This window comes from Chamaea fasciata, unplaced genomic scaffold (genome assembly GCF_029207755.1).
Source record: "Chamaea fasciata isolate MVZ Bird 193981 ecotype frontalis unplaced genomic scaffold, bChaFas1.0.hap1 SCAF_16, whole genome shotgun sequence".
Taxonomy (NCBI): Eukaryota; Metazoa; Chordata; class Aves; order Passeriformes; family Sylviidae; genus Chamaea; species Chamaea fasciata.
Window position 1 is genome coordinate 483,326 of NW_027094101.1, and position 17,152 is coordinate 500,477.

General features: G+C 43.5%; 1 long non-coding RNA gene across 1 annotated transcript in view; it reads right to left on the reverse strand.

Moving 5' to 3' along the window:
* LOC136298028 (uncharacterized) overlaps positions 1-16,339 on the reverse strand; it is a 41,026-nt gene extending 24,687 nt beyond the window's left edge. The window contains exon 1 of the long non-coding RNA XR_010723258.1: positions 16,272-16,339. This is a non-coding gene — a long non-coding RNA (uncharacterized lncRNA). The remainder of the gene's footprint in view (positions 1-16,271) is intronic.
* Positions 16,340-17,152: the final 813 nt, after the last annotated feature.

The window sequence follows — 17,152 nt, forward strand, 5'->3', positions numbered from 1 at the left end:
TGTTTATGCAGGCACACACCATGAGCATCTCTGTTTTGTTATTCCCGAGGTTTGCCCTGTCCCTGTCCCCACATCCTTTCGGTCCTGCCCACCACTGTCTGGCTTTGGGGCTCGGCCTGTTCTCCCAGACACAGGACAAGAGGTCGGTCTTGAGCTGTGCCAGGGGAGGTTTAAGTTGGGCATTAGGAAGAACTTTTCCACAGAGAGGGTGAGTAGACATTGCAATGGGAGGCGATGGAGTCACCAGCCCTGGAGGTGTTTCGGGAAGGACTGGATGTGGCGCTCGGTGCCACGGTCTGGTTGACAAGGTGGTGTTGGGTCACAGGTGGGACGCGATGACCTCAGAGGTCCTTTCCAGCCAACTTGCTTCTGTGACTCCTTGTGGCCTCCCTCACAGCACTCCCAAGTTCCAATCTCTCCTCAGCAGCTGGCGCCCAGCTGGAAAAGGGGGCCTTGCCCCCACTTCTTCCGTGTGGATCCCATCAGGAGGAGAGCCCTCCGGGGCTCTCCAGCCCTGCAATTGACACTCACGGGGACAATCAGTGCGGAACAGCCTCGGGGCAGACATGAGGCCTCTCCCCAGCAGCCGGGACCCCAGAGAAGCCCCTCCACGCCCACTGGAGCAGGTCAGGGCCCTGGGGACTCTGCCCCGCCAGCCCTGCCTGCACAGGGGCTCTGCAGACACACTTCGCCCCTCAGCAGCTCCTGGGGCGCTCAGCCCGTTCTGCAGCTGCTGGGGAGGGAGCTGCCTTCCACCAGAGCCGGGCACTGCGCCCTGACTTTCCGCGAATGAATACCCTGCCAGCCCCTGTCTCCCCTCTGCGGGTCCCGCAGCTCCCGGCTGCTGCTCACCAAGCACAGCCCCGGCTCAGCCCGTGCTGCCCATCCTCACCCTCAGCACCCACAGCCCTGACAGATGGAGGTGCCCATCCCTGGCAGAGCCGGGCGATTCCCAGGGAAATGCCAGGAAAACTCCGTCTCCTTCCCATTATCTCAGCAGTGCCACGCTAGACTCGGAGAAGCCCCTGACAGGCAGGAGGTGGGGATTGATGGCCTTGCAAGACCAGCCCCTTCTCACTACAGAATGTTTTTGAAGAGCTCGTGACATCTCCAAGTTCTCGTTTGCAGAGCTGTTTTCAGCACGTCTGCATCACTGCGTGGCTGCACTCAGGAGTCCCCCTGGCCCAGGATAGATCTCTGTCACCAGCTGGAAAAGCCAACAATATATCAGTTCAGAGATTTTTATTGATACAAATCCTCTTCCGATGTAATTTGTCTGCATCAAACTTTGCCATGTCAATTTGTAAACTTAATTAACTGTGGTCTCAATAAAAGCCAAGATCGCTAACACAATGATTAATTAGATCCTTTTAAGTAATGCAATGGTTGAATTAACTAAATAAAAATAGTGGGGAAACTGGCAAGATAACACACCACTGATGGATGGAGGTTTGTCCCACCAAAGCAAATGCAAGAAGCATTATGAATTAGCACAGTGGAAATAACTACAACATTGGAAGCACAAAAGTTATACACAGCTCCCTCACATATAAAGGCCTAGTGATTGCAACGTCTTACCCCAGAGGAAAGGGAAGTTTTAGCTTCTCCAAATGATGTCAAAATGTAAGAACTAAATTTTAATCTCTGACAAAGAATCAGGTCCTTCTAGCCTACATTTCTGAGATGAGCTATTATGTAGATGAAGATAATTCACTTCTCCCCTCTCATATTTGTGGGAGTAGCAGACTTTTAATTACCAGCATTGCACATCAATACCAATTTATATGGTAATTTTTTAAGCTGTTCTGATATTGAGTTATTTTTATCTGAATCCTGAATTATCATTTATTTATGTATTTTTATAGTATGTTAATATATGAACACACACACAAAACAGCAATTCCCCAAACATTCTGTTCACCATCAGAAGCTCTGGGACTCCATCCCTGACCATTACAGCAGAGGCTGTAACAGACCCTTCCTTTCAAAACTTTAGCACACCAATGCAAATTTCTGTAAAAAATTTCTTCTCTGACACCATTTTCTCCCCCATTCCTTTTTGAAATTTAAAAAAAAAATAAAATTCTACCCTCTTCTTGGAAAGCATTTTAAAAGCATTGAATATTATAACATAGTTATTAGAAGAGTTTCTAGTCCTTGGTCAGAATTTCACATTAGCTACACTAGGACTCCACTTTACCAAAGTCAGGAAGAGTCTTCTAAATGTTAAATACTTTGGAGTATTTAACCAAGCCATTTTACAGCTCAGCATTTATAAACCACACTACAGTGGCAAACTGGTGTGCGAGAATAGTTCTTTAGGTCTGCAAGTAATTGGTAATAACCAAATGGATTCAGAACTATTCTATTTCTGCAAAAACCTTGCAGGCAGCATTATTCATTTGTTCTTTTTTTCCCTTCCACACTCTCTTTTCTCATCTTGGTTACTTTGGACTCAAAGCCTTTTTGATATGGGTACAATTAAACTAAGTGTTGACTCCTAGCAAAATAAGACTTCAGACTAGCTCAACTTTTCTTTACAGCAAGCATAATACCAATGAGAAGATAAAAACAAGAAATTACTTTCTACAGGCAGGTAAGGCAAGTGATCTCCTTGATTATTTCCTTATTTTCTACCACCATTCTTAGCCTAAAAATGTTTAGATGATGGATATTTCTCATGAGGTTGATCTACAGTGGTGTCTCTGTTGAAGGAAGTTGTTAGCACTTGCTTATATTCCAACCACAGCCACATGTGAGGCACAGTGGGCTGAATCTGATTCCAGATGTTGGGGAATTGTCACAAGCACTGTTCTTTTTACTCACCGGTACTGAAATTTACTGGCATTATTGTTATAGTGCAGCTGTGTCAAATAAGTTTAGTTCTGTTTAACTGTTTCCCATTTCACATTTAAATCTGGAATGGTTGTGATAACAGCTAATAAATTGTGAGGTGGAATTTCACAGGTATAGCCTAAAATTATCATGGTCAAAAATGTGTGAAATACACTGACAAAAAAGAAACCCAAGAACCTCACAAATCTTTAAATATTTAAAATTGAAGAGCTTTTTAGGAACAAAGAGAAAGTAAAACTATGCATGCTACCTATTTTCTTTTATTCTCATGACAAAAACAGAACTGCAGCTGAGGAGCTGACTAACTCGATCATTTGCAGTGAGTCACAATTAAATGGAGGCTGCCAGACTCAATTAACGTATCAGTTCAGTACAGATATCATTCTGTCAAACTGAAGGAAGAACTGTTTTTTTCAGGTCCCAGGAGTTTACTGGTTCTTGCTTGTGAACAAAGCATACTGCATGCCAGCCTTTCCAGCTTCCATTGCCACTGTCTAGTAAACCAAAACCCCAAAAACTGCAGTTTATCAGGCCTACAGACATTAAAAAATGTGTTGGCCAAAACCTGGCAGAATAGAATAGCGGCACATCTGTCCAAAGTTATCTCAATGTACTTCCAGGTCTAATTAGCAGGGGTTGTGTCTGTTCTGATGTGGGTGGGGGTTTTGTTTGTTTCTAAAGCAACTGTGGTAAACAAATTGAGATTTATGTAAAGTGTTGGACTGGCTCTTGAAGATGAGCATCTAAGTGGATTTTATTAAATTTAATAGGCATTGAATTAACAGCTGAATTCCTTTAGAGGCAACCAGAGGTTTTTTCCTCCTCCATCCTAGGTCTGAGCTTGCAGTGAGACAAGGGGCCGCTGGGCAGACAGGGCAAGAGCCCTGGAACCTCCTTCCCTGGAGGAGCTGAGCTCCAGCACAGGAGTGGGGAAGGTCAAAACCGTGGTGAAAACCATGCTTGTGCCAGCACAAGGCAGCGGGAGCTGGAAGAGGCCACAGCAGTGGCTCCTGTGGGGCTCACCTCCGTTCAAAGGCACAGCACAGGACTGATTTGCAATAAGCGATTTCCAGACCACTCATCCAGGCAGGAGCTTTGTTCTTTGCCAAGCGAAGGAAAGCTCCTCCAAAACTCTGAAATCCACCTGTTATTTCCAGCTACAAAATACACTGCTCCATTTTCACACATCACTTCAAAATCTACAGCAGCCCGAGCGCACTCATTCTCCTGAAATGCAGGAGTGGGAGTCCCTCCCTTGCCAAGCCTCTTTTTTATTGCAAGCATTTTACAGAATCTCAAGAACAGCCCCTCGAAAGAATGGAGGAACTGCCAAACAATCAAGTCCGAGCACAATGAGAAGACAGACTTGTACTCGTAACTCACCACATCAAGCATTTGATTCCATGCTCAGTCAGTTTTGTGTCAAGGACAAGGGAAAAATAAAGGGAGCATTAACTCCTCTCCCAGGAAGGGGTGTGACAGGACTCTAAAGAAGCAGCAAAGCCTACTGCAGCCAATATTATTTATTAACTTCCTTTAAAGTGTAGTTGAATCCTCTTTAAGGCAGACACACTCCTGTAATCAAGTGATGATTTAGCCACTAAAAGCAGAATTTCAGTAAACCTGGCACAACCCCTGCTCCTGAAATGCAACAACTATTCCTAAAAACTTCAAATGAAAACTCCCTCACAAAAATGATTACAGGGTTTTGCTCCTTCTTCTTTTTCTTTGAATTTTGTTTTGGTTTTCTGTTTCTTTTCGACTGGAGAAGAAATAAGGGCTGTAGCTAACACCATCATTGTGGCAAAGACGCCAGTGTTACAGTGCCACTGACCCTGCGGCTTTCCCTTGCCATTCCTCCCAGCCATACAGACACACAAGCCTTCTGCTTTCCTTGGAAATAAGCATTGCAGCTCTGTGAAAGTAAGTACTGTGTCTCCCAGCTAATGGTCCGGCTCCAAAGCTCACAGCCAATTAACCGTTTTTTCGGTGGTTCTTGGAGCACGTGCCTTCTGCCAGCATTTGAACCCAATCCATTAAAATCAGTCTGGCTTAGCACAGATGTTTCCCTGTTTGCTTTCTGAAGGCACGAGGGGAAAATCAACTTCACTGCCTGTGTGCAAGAGCCTCTCCCAAAGAGGAACTGGCCTTTCAAATGTGAACGTGGATTTCATATGGGAGGAGACACGAATTGTAAAGGTGTAATGCATTTGTATTCATTATTGAATGAAAATCTGGGGCAAAACCCCACCAAAACTCATGAATAAAAATATTTTAAGCACTCTGAAATCATTCTACATTGCTAGTTTGTATTTATTAAACATTAGGTGCTTTCAGTACATGGTCCTCAAACATATTCACCCTAGGGAATCTCTTAATATCTAGAATACTCCTTATTCTCATTAGGAAACAGATAAGCAATTCAGAACATTCTGATATTGCCCTGTCACAGCTGGGAAAAGATTTTTACATTAATTATTTCAATTTCATGGCAATGTCTGCAGCATTTTCTGCTTTGCTACAACAGAATTAAGGGACAAAGGAAAAACTATTCTTTCCAGCAGAATTTCATTCCAGACCACATTTTAAGACTCAAATGCTTTGCTCTCATGAAATGATAATAAAAATCTTTGATGACCCCATGGAAATATGCCCTGAAGGAATGAAACTGAGAGGACATGAATAGGTCATTTAAGGGAATTCCTTCATGTTTGAAACTAGAGAACTGTTGACAGCTGCAAGTGTGGTGACAACACCCATTATCCAGTGATGGATTCACAAAAATACTCAGGCAGACCAGAGAACTGGGGCCAGAAGCTGGAACTAAACAGCCTCGAGATTGTCCTTCTAATTTTCTAATACTTTCTTTAGCAAGATAAACTTGCAATTTAGCTGAGTGGCCTCAAACTTACCCTTACCTCACTGGCCTTGCACCTGGGGCTATCAGATTCTTTTTAGAAGCTTTAGTTTCTAAGTCCTTCCAAAATTTCAGAAAATTTGCAAAATATATCCTAAGCTGTGTGTTGCTCAGATAATATGGGAACACTGATAAAAATATACCTGTGCGTGTTTAATGTAATTTTTCTTTTCCCTCTTCTGAGAGCACAACTCAGAGAGTTTCACTGCTTTGCCCTTTTTTATTTTGAAAAAGAGAAAAAGAAACAACACAAAAATGCTTAGAAAACGAGAACGTGAAACCTCTTTTTCCCTGGTAAAACAATGTCTCAGCATCTGCTACCAGTAAAAGGTTTATCTAAGACCCTGCACACGGTACCCACACACAATATATGACCATACAAGTGGGCACACACAGAGCACTGTAGGAGTGGCTGGAAATGCGAACAGGACCTGCTGTGTCCACTCACGAGCAATGATTCAGTGTCACATTTACTGTAACCAAAATCATTGAGCTTTCCAATTTTTCCCTGGTCTCCTGTAATCAATCATACAATCAGAAGGCAACAGCATCAGTAGCCAAACCCACTGCACGTGCTCCACACATTGAAGCCTTTTTCAGAAATGCAGCAAATAGTGAAAACATCCACTAACTGAATTACACTAAGTCATTTAAGCACAATAGACAGCTGGAAATTATGAAATGTGGGGATATTGCACTTTTTCAGACTGAGAGTCCATTTAACTCAGTCTCCTGCCTTCAGAAGTGCCCACAACAGACCTCGATGCACTTGCAGCTTCAGGTGCTTCCTTCACTGTCTGGAATTTATTTTAATAAAGCCATGACATTTTAGACAGTTTATAGGAATTCAGTTTTCTGGGCCTGACCACAGGAAGGGGGATGCTTTATAAAACACAAATGTGCAGCAGTTGGCAGCACATCCATCAGTGTCACTCACGTCCACTCTCTCAGGTGACAATACAGGAGCCCAGCACGAACAGCTCAGGTGCAGCTCAGGTGTGGAGCAGGGCTGCTCTGCTCCTCCTGCAGGCCGCAGCAAGTGCTGCTGCCAAAGAAACCCACTCCATTTAATTTAATTTAATTTGCAAGAAACAAGGATTATCTATGAGAAATTTCTCTTCCTGGAATAAAGGAAATTTACTATATGGATAGAGCCCAAACCCAGTAGGGCCTCGCTATCCAGGTCTTCCATCACAGTCCAATGCACCACGGAGTATTCATTAGCAAATTCAGTTTACAGTGCTTTTATACATTAATTTTTTTTGTCTTGCTAGACAGCAAACATACAAGACATCAGTCCAGAAACTTTCAAAGGAAGTTTAACTTTTAAACAATACTTATTTTATTCCTGAGTCTTCTGTTGGGAAGCTCTGACAGACATAAGCAATTCTTGGCCCATAGTGAATTCCAAATTAAGCTTATAGCGTGAAATTATTTTTCCTAGCAGTTATTGGTAACAGAGATTCCAACAGCTTGCTAGTTAATATGTAATTTTAGTGGCATTTATGTTTAAACGGTAGCACTACCAATTTTGAAGGCACATAGCAACAAATATCAGTAAAATGACTGACTGCTGCAAGGAAGTGAATAGTGTGCCATCAAGAGCATGTGCACTGGTTCGAAAGTGCTCTCATAGTATAAAAAACGCAACAACTAAGAAGGGTAGGCAGGTTTTCAAGTGCAGACGCCCATAGCATGTGGGGTTCGTAAGGGAAGGAAGCAAACAGATTCAACCCAGGGAGTCAAAGGAGTTAATCAGAGAATATTTGCACATATCGCCAAAAGGCATTTACAAATGTATGCAACAAGTTACTTTTCTTTTCCACTAGTATTCCAGTTTTGTCCTGCCACTTAGCCAAACAATGAAATTCAGACAAAAGCCTGCCAGCACCATCAGTTACATTCCCATTTGGCCAGGTGCCATAAAAATCAGGTTACTATGTAAATCATGTGTTCAACTGGCATTTAGAATGATCAGCATTTTGCCATCGTATATTTCAGTTTTATCCTGAAATTAGTTCCATTTTTTTTCAGTGACAAACTGGAAATACTTCAAACTAATTTTGTTTAAAGCATATAGAATGGCATAAAACCAAACACATATTGGTCAGTTTACAACAGGCTCAATGCCAAGCCTTACTGACAGGTATGAAATGGGCAATTGTCTCTTTCAGCCAGAGGGTTTTTAGAAGCAAAAAACACGCAGGGGCTCCTTGGAGGTGTCAGGCGTGTAGAAGTCAAGAGTTTGAAACTTCCACAGCGATAAAGACCAATGAGCTCTAATGAAGAGCTTTCCTTCCCTTCACCCATTGACTATTAAAATTCTTTAACATTTCTAGAAGAAGGAAATTAAAATCTGAGTGCAACATCAAGTTCTGTGTGCATATAGCAATAATAAAATGTATTTCCCTTGAAGACTTTCTCTTCCTCCCTATTCCAAACATTTTGACCGGCAAATATGAATAAAATCAAGTTTGAAGAAAAGAAAAAAAGGACAAGAAAAAAAAAAAGAAGACATTGAAAAGCCTGATAAAGTGGTTTAGCAATTTAGCACAGACAATCTGTCTGTATTATCATGAGCAAGTAACCAGAAATAGTCAGTTTTCCCCTAATCTTCACTGATACCTAAGGCTTTTCTACATGGTCACATCAAAGAGAATTAACACTTAAACACATTTGTGTGATAATATTAATTCCCACGCAATTCACACCATCTTTTGATCAGGATTATTTTGAGCACTATAGACAACATGGCATATATGAAATTTTTCAGACCCTCAACATCATACTGTGTAATTGTTTGCTTACCCAATTGCCATGAAAAATCATATCAGCTGGAAATAGCACTGATACAAATATCTTAAACCTGATTTAAAAAGACACTCTTCCACTAGAGTAAGACTGAAACATGAATAAATAATTCCAGTGTTAACACTATTGAAATAAAATGCTGTGGGCTTCTTTTGGCTCGTGGCAAGCTGCTAGATTACAGTGCACCATCTATAGACACTACAACCTCCACTATTCTAACAAGCTCTGGAGAAACTTCTCCATATTTTTATGCTGTTCGTCTTCACCATATCTTTAGAATTTGGTTAATTGTACAGTTTTGGTGGAGGTGAAGCACTGCAGCCTAGTGACTGCAGCATAGGAGCAAAACTTAAATGATGCTCATTTCTGCTCTTCGATGCATTCGATAGGTGCCCTTAAGAAAATTCTTGGCAGTCATTTGCAACAACAGGGACTCTTATACTACTCCTGTTCTAAATGAGTTTGGGTTGAGATGGGCTGGCTAAGAAGGGCTCAGAGATTGCATTGTGAGGGACACGTGGCATCAGCAACGGGCAGATTTTGTAGTGCCAGAACAGTGCGACCTTCTGGCTGGAGACAGAGTGGGAATAGAGAGTCTCTGTTGTGCCCTGCTGTAACGATGCTTGCAGGGTCTCCACAGGAAAATCTAAGAATAAGGTGCTCTTCCAACTGTTATTCTACTCTGCCCACACAGGTTCTCTGTGAGCACAGGGCAGATGTCCTGAAGAAAAGTTTCTGCTTCTGCACCCAGACCTTCCATATTCAGGGCCTTGGAAGGCTCATGCTCCGAGCACTTGCTCTGCAGCCCTGCCCTGGCTGTGGACACCACTGACCCAGGCAGGCCTGTAGAAGATTGCCTGTCACAGGCTGTTCCTCCTTCACCGCTGGAGATGGACAACACCTCTCCTCAATGCCACCTCCTCTGCAGAGCACGGCCAGAGTCACTCTGGGGTACTTCCTTATGCCCATGAGGCAAACCTGGGCATCTCAGCACTGCTCCGCCTCACAGATTTCACTTCACACCTCGACAGAAAGCACAGGGACAAATCAACCACGACTCCATTCCCCCTGCACTGGGAACACCCAGCAGCTCCAGCAGGCACAGTGTGCCAGGGGAGGGTGAGCCGCCAGCAGCCAGCCCAGCCCGGGGCCTTACCCTGCAGGGCATCATCAGGAGCTGGCTGCATCCGCTGTGGCAAGCCTTGGCACCACTGGAGAATGGCAAACACTTGTACAGGAGGTGCCAACAAGAAATCCCGCTAGAACACACCGGGCAATGTTGAGGCACAGCTCTCAAAGAGCTGGAGCACATCCCATCCCACAGCAATGGGACACCCATCCTGTCACCTCCCAGCACCACAGGCAGACAGTTCCCTGGCTCTGCAGCCTGACACCATCTGCTGAAGTTCTTCAGAGGCAGAACGGATGCTGCACTGTTAAAAGACAAGTTAGGGAATAGACATATTTAAGATTCTCCTTTAATTTTTCCTCTGAAAATCCATAATAAACTAGCAAAGGATTAAGATTTGGTGATTAGCACCTGAATGAAAACAAGTCATTATTTTTGCACCAAACAAGGATAGAGTATCATGGGTAATTTATAGTGGGTAATTAAGATAATGAATACTTGAGAGTCTATCAAATAAATAGTCCCTAAAAGTATCATTTTAATAGGGGCATGATTATAGATGGCACTAAAGGGGACCAAAACAGAAACAACATCCCTGTTTTAGACACATATTTTTAAAAGGCATGAATCTGATCACTCAAACTGCCATCTAAGTTCATCTTTGATTAAGACCTGTTCTTCTAAGTTTGTCTACATGGGCACGAAAGGAACTGGTAAAATTATATCAATTATAAATTATACCACCTGTGTGAACATATTTTAGATGCTTGTTTTGCTTGGCCTATCTTGCACTGATTTAATAAAAAGACACTCTAAGTGATATCTAAATTATATCATTGGAGGAGGAACAGTCTTCTGTAATGCTTCACCTGTGGAGAGGTGAGCAGGTGGAGGGCTCCCATCAGATGAGTTAGCCTGATTTTCTATCCTCATTGAAGCTCATAGGTAATATTCCACCTTTCCGTACAGTAACAGCAGAAGAGTGCAAGCATGGACAAATGTTGGCAATACCAGGCCTCAGCAGGATTGTAAAACAGCAAGTCTAAAAAGCGTGTCCTGCCAGAGCTGTTGTGTGTTGTAGCTAACACTGAACCAACCCAGCTGTGTTTCCTGCGCCTCCATCCCAGCAGGAGTCCCTGACTCAGCGCCCTGTGAGCCCCTAACCCCCTGCATGGGCACTGGCTCACCCCCGCAATCCCTCTGGGTGCCTTGGGCTCCAAAATGAAGTTGCAGTAGTGCTGAGCTCTTCTGCCCAGCTCAGCAAGCCCAAACATTATTGCTTTTTATAGTGCTCTTCAGCCAAGTGATGATTATTTCTTAGCACATCTTGAAAAGAGGGTCACTCTTCCTCCATGCAGATTGAAGGGAAAACACAGCTGCAGGGATGGAAGAGCCAACAGCATGACCAGGACCCATCCTTGCACCTGGGTCAAGGAGATGCAGGCTCCCAAGTCACTATGGCCACATTACCAAGCTCAGGAAGATAAAAATAATCAGTAATGTGGGCTTTGCAAAGCTGCAGGATGTCCCCCGTGGTAGGAATGTATTTGGGAGTTTGAAGGTGATAACAGCTGAAGGTGGCAAGTTGTTCCAGCTAGTCTATTCCTCCTGCTAAATCAGAAAGATGAAAAGGACAGGATACACTGAAATCCCCCCAGTGAAAAGCTAAATGCTCATAAAATGACCTGCTTCACCAGGAGAGTCTCCGTGTCCTGATTACTGAGAAAGAATTAATTGCATTGGTTTTCACAGGCAAGGTGAACTTTAATATGTCATGAAGTGTGTACCAAACATCAGAAGAAAACTCTAAGGGACAGAATATCTCCTTGCACATGGGAATGCTGTGACCACCTGAGGAAGTGACTCCTTTGGAGAAGTTGCCCCGTGCTAGAAACAGCCTGGGGGACTTACATCATTTGGAAGGGGCCTTGTATTGTTTGGAAGCCAATCTTTGGGTTAATTGCAGTTTCACGCAGTCTGGTTTCTTTCTTTGCTCATCTTCGTGCCTCAGTTTTATGTAATTCCTCAGTTTTATGTCCAGCCTGGAGTTTGGTTGTGACTGATGGTTTGGAAAGTTTCATGCATGGAATTCCATCTCTGGAATTCTCCAGTCCTAAGCTTGATGGGAAAATATTCACTGAGCCTCTAAGAACATAATCCTGGTTTTTCATTGCAAGCGTTGATTGATCAGAAAATTGGTGCTCCTCGAATTTTTTCCCTGCACTCCTGTGGTTTTAAAGGTCTGATTTAAAATTTTGCATGCCTGTTTGAAAGCATAATGAAGTCTATAATTATCTATTATCTTCCAGGCAGTTCTCAAGTGTTGATGGATCTTCACTATTACTTTCCTTAGAAATACAGGAGAAAATCCTTTTGCTATCTTAGAAAAATACCTTCCTCTTTCCTCACATAAGCACAAGCTATAAAACACAAAGTAATTTATTTCTGTGGAAAAAAATCATATGCTAGGAAAATAATTTAATAAGCTAAACAATTAATCACTATCACAACCCTCCCAATATTCTCTTCCAGCTGCTCATTAATATATTGCTGAACATTCTTCAATTTGTTTCTGGAAAAAGTCCTGCAGGCTCCACTATTTGCAGTCAGCAGTAATCCTGTCCTTCAAATGTTCATCTTGACACAAGTGGAAATGTGATTTCTGGACTCTTATCTACTTGCTGTGCACTATGCTGGCCAGCACTGGGAATTTGATTCCCAGAACTTTCTGGTCAGGTACTGAAATCCTTCAGTTGAACCAAAGACAAAGCTGTCAAACACAAGTTAACTTAAGGGGAAAAAAAAAAAAAAAGATATTTTATATTCTACTTTAAGAGAAAGCATAAAGTAGCCTAAAATAAGAAATATTCCTATAATTTGATGTTATGCTGCATATAAAGGGACAGGTTTTTGAGAAAACAATAATATAAAATGAACCCTACATGAAAGCTCCGCCTAGGTTAAATATCTGTAATCCAATAGGATCAAGAAGAAATCAGCAGTTTGCATTTTGGAAAGAAAGAATCCATGAGGATTTATATGACACTCATATTTCAACAACTTCATCGTGAATTGTCCCAGCATTACATTTTAGCTGTCTTTTCCTGCAAATGGGGAAAGCCTTCCTTAGTTAAACAGCAGATTTTTTTTCTTTGTTTAATAAAAATAAATTAGGAGAAAGCTTTTGTTTTCCATCGGCTTGACAATTATGTCACTGTTTTGCTGGAAATAAGAGCAGTTGGCATTTTCTTCATGCCAATATATGTGTGTGTGAGTTGAATTGCCTCTGAACTGCGAGCAATGACAAGATAGTCCTTGCACCAGAAAGCAATTAATGGTTGCTCTGCAGCCAGGTTATTCCCAGGGGTGGGAGCCCCTATCATAGACCCATGTGGCAGCGGCAGCTTCTGCTCAATGGAAACTCATCTCTGGATGACTGCTCAGCCCCTTTAAGGAGAATAGACCTGCCCTCTTGGAAAAAAAACACCTCATTCTATTAAAAAGAACCCTCTTGTGGCCATATGGAAAAAAAAAAAACCAAAGAACTAAAAGGTGCAATCAAGAGATTGTAAATGGACTATTTGATCTTCCTAATGTTCTAAAGGATTTGAGGGCTAAGGCAACTTAGCATTCTCATACAAATTACTTTTTTGGCAGTTTTCTCTATCTATTAGAGTCTCCAAAACTTTCTGTGAATTTGGATTTACGAGATCAGCACAGAACTAAGTTTTCCTAGAAGGGCAAAACCTATTGAGGTACCGGGGAAAACCATTGCAAACACCCAAATGTGCAACCATCATCTCCTACCTCTTCAGCAAAGTCACTCAGTTACATAAACATGCCATGCACACTGAATTTCACATCCCCAGTGCCACTTGAAGCAAGCCATAACATTTCCCAGCCAAATATATACACGACTCCAATATGCATGTACATATAACTCCAGTACACAGCTAATGAGATGCAATTATTCACAGCTGATAAGACTCTTGTTCTAAAACCCTCTACATGAAAGCAAGAAAAATTTGAGTTGCAGAGAGACTTTTCCCTTTCATCAGTGCTGTCAATTATAATTCCAACATTATGTAAGAAACAGGAGAAATCGGCTCTGATCTGGCTAAAGGTTAATAAATGCAGCAGTTCAGGGAACTAGAGCAGAAGAATACTAATGGCTCCTGCACCTGGAAAGCAGCTTCCCTCCTCATCCTAATTAACTTCTTCCCCATCAGAGCATTTGTGCCCAATGCATTTATGAAATAATGCAGGTCTTTGGCTTCAATAAGTCAAGTATAAGTCAAACAGAGGAAAGAGGGCGTTAAAAAAGACTGACCCTGTTATCATCACTTATTTGGCATAAAATAATGTTGACAGCTCTTCTGCTTTTCCATCCCCATTAGAAAAACCCAACATACCACTATGAGCACTTTTCTCTGGATTAACTTATAAATACATTTGCCAATTTTCCTGTGTTAATATTTTCAGGTTTTTCTGTAAGGATTCTAACTTTTTGTCATGCACCAACAGATAGTGAAAGCTCTGAAGCAATGCTGTATTTCTTGTGAAACTGTATTTTCAACAAAACCACATGCGAAAAACCCAAACTCAATCAAAATTCTATGGCAAGAGACTTCCCGGCACTGCGGCAGTCAGGAATACGCACTGTACATTAAATGTCTGATGGGAAAGGCGAGGGAGAGACCCAAGGAGTGATGAGCTGCTCATCTCTCACAGTGCCGTCAGCCCGTGCAACAAATTACATGCAAGACATGCAGAGGAGGAAACACAGCTCCTTTTCCCTGTCAGAGTGCCCTCCTTGGGATCACCAGTGCCACAGAGATGACTGCGACACTTCATCAACCACCTGCTTTTTGTCAGGTTAGTACCTCATCAGAGAGTGGCAAGATAAACTCATCACAGAAGTTCAGACATTTCTCTCACGAAATCTGCCACATCATCTCCTCATGCTTATTTTGGGTCTTTAGCTCTACAAATATTGAGTCCCCAGAGCAAATCCAGCTCTTTTGGCTGACCACCAGCTCTGGGAGACACAGTCTCCATCGCCAGCTGGGTGTAAAGTGATTCTAGTGATTTGTGGAGCGTATTCAGGGGTAGAAACACTACTGGTATAACCAAAAGTGGTCAAGGTTAGAAACAGCAGATGAGGTGTCAGAGGGAAAGTCAGTGGAAAGAGTCTGTAAACTGCTGATCTCCCAGGGAAATATCCCCCGCAGCCCCACCCGGGACTGGCTCTTGAGAGGCTTTGGAGGGATAGCTCACAGGGACAGGACAAAAGATTCCAAAAGAGGCTCTTACCCCAGGATCATTCCAAGGCGTTTATTCTCAAAGGGTTCCAGGGGGCGAGAGGAAGAACAAGGAAGTACAGGGGTCTTATCTAGTCTCCCACTCTGGGAGTATGGCTGGCACTCGGCCAGTTAGGTCGAGAAAGGAAGGAAGGGTCATTCTATGCGGTAAGGAAACTCCAGGGGGTCAAAGGCAGAAACCATTCCCTAGAGAATTACAACACCCCCGCACTGTCAAAGTGTGTGAGATGGTGCCCTTCAAACCCTGTAACTCTGGGAGGCAGGAGCCCCGTCTCTCCCTGCCCTCCCTGCCTGTTGGGGCTGCCCCACACCAGCAATCAATGAGCTGACCAAGGTGGGGCTGTGGCTGAGGCATCACCTTCCAGCCTGTCAAGCCCCCTCTAAAATACCTGCACTAGGGGTAGGACTCTTATTGTCTTGCTCTACTTTCCAGGACAGGGAATCCATCGTGCAGCAGTGGGAGGGGGATTTTTTTAATATTTTTTTATTTTTTTAAAGATAAAAGAAAGCATTGACTGCTGCCAGAAGGAAATCCTGCAGAGCAAGCCTGCAGCAGCAGCTGGTGCAGCTGCCAGTATCCCCCAGCTGCTCTCAGACCAAAGCCCTCCTCCTCAGGAGCGAGGAGCTGCCTCCTCCTGTGAAGGTGCTCCTGCCAGCGCAGGAAGCTGATTCCAGGGGCAGAGGTACACGAAAAGCAGATTTCAGTGAATCCCAGGCATATTTACTCTCTCTAAGGCTATGGCAGGAGGTCTGAAATTGGGGCAGTAAACAGGATCCTGGCTAGGAAAAATGCAGACCTTCACCCAGTTCATAGATATTGGTATGAATCTCCTGAGCAAATATTTACCCCTCTCGTCATTGTTTATCCAAATCTGCAAGATGGAAGCGAGCAGCTGTGGGTAGGGGCTACTGAGGAGGAACTTCTGCCTGTTGTGAGGATATACTAAAGGTTCTTGCCCTGCAAATGGTTATGTTAAACCTCTGGAAAGGTTTATGTGGTTAACATGTGAGATATAAAGCTTTAACTGTACATACCTGCTGTTCCTGGGACATTTGGCCAAAGGGTTGCAAGCCTGTGGCCAGTGCCATGTAGAACCAAGCCCCACCAGCGGCTGGGGTCAGAGCCCAGACCACTGACACACCATCTGGAGCAGCAGAGGTGTTTCAAACATGCACTGGAAATATTTCCCTTTACTTCTCGATTGAAAAAGACCAAACACCTCCTGCCTATATTTACCTGGTGATGTCAGCTCATGACCTGGCCCATCCAGCAGCTGTCTCTGTACCTGAGGTCCTCAGTTGTTGTTCCTTTGTACCCGCTTCCAGGCATGTGGCGAGACAAAATCACACACAGAAGTTGACTCCCTGCTGTGAAATTAGTCACTGCTGTCCTCGGCACAGATTCCTCCCTGCATCATAATGTTTAATACAAAGGAAAGATTAATTAAATTTTGTGGACCTGTAGCTCAGGTATGTCACTAGGGACTTGTTTGCTTCTTTTTATTTAAACTTGCATTAGTTTTCATTAAGCTACAGTACAGGTTCTAGCCGCCCTGCCCTTATTGCACTCAGCACACGAACTTAGAAGCTTCAAGGATTGCAACCAATGCAAGGTCATTAGCCCAAGAAATACTCAGTCCCTCCAGGAGTAACTTTTTACATGGCATACCTCCTGCCAAAGGAAACCAGAAGCCCTGTGAGCTCTGAGGAGGAGGGCGAGGCTGTGAAATTCCACTTGGAACTTCATTTTCCAGAGTCAGTACAACATGCATCCCTCTGAGCGAGAAATCCCACCTCTCCCATGGTGGGAAGTGGTGAAAATTACACATACACTTGCATGTTTTAGAAGCCACAAACTCCGTAGACACTTTTTCATGCAGCTGGATGCAGTCAGCAGCAGTTGGGCTCTGTATAACACCACAGTGTCTTTTCAGGCTGAGAAAAGCTGGGCTCCTGATGCTCATGGCTGTGCCAACCCCCAGCCACCACACCCATCACCCCGACCAAAAACCTCCCTTGCCTGACCCACTGCTTGGGCTGCCCTGACACATACCCCTGTGCTGCCGACCAGTGACCTCCACAACTCTGACTGACTGGGATAAGAGATATCTGAGCAAA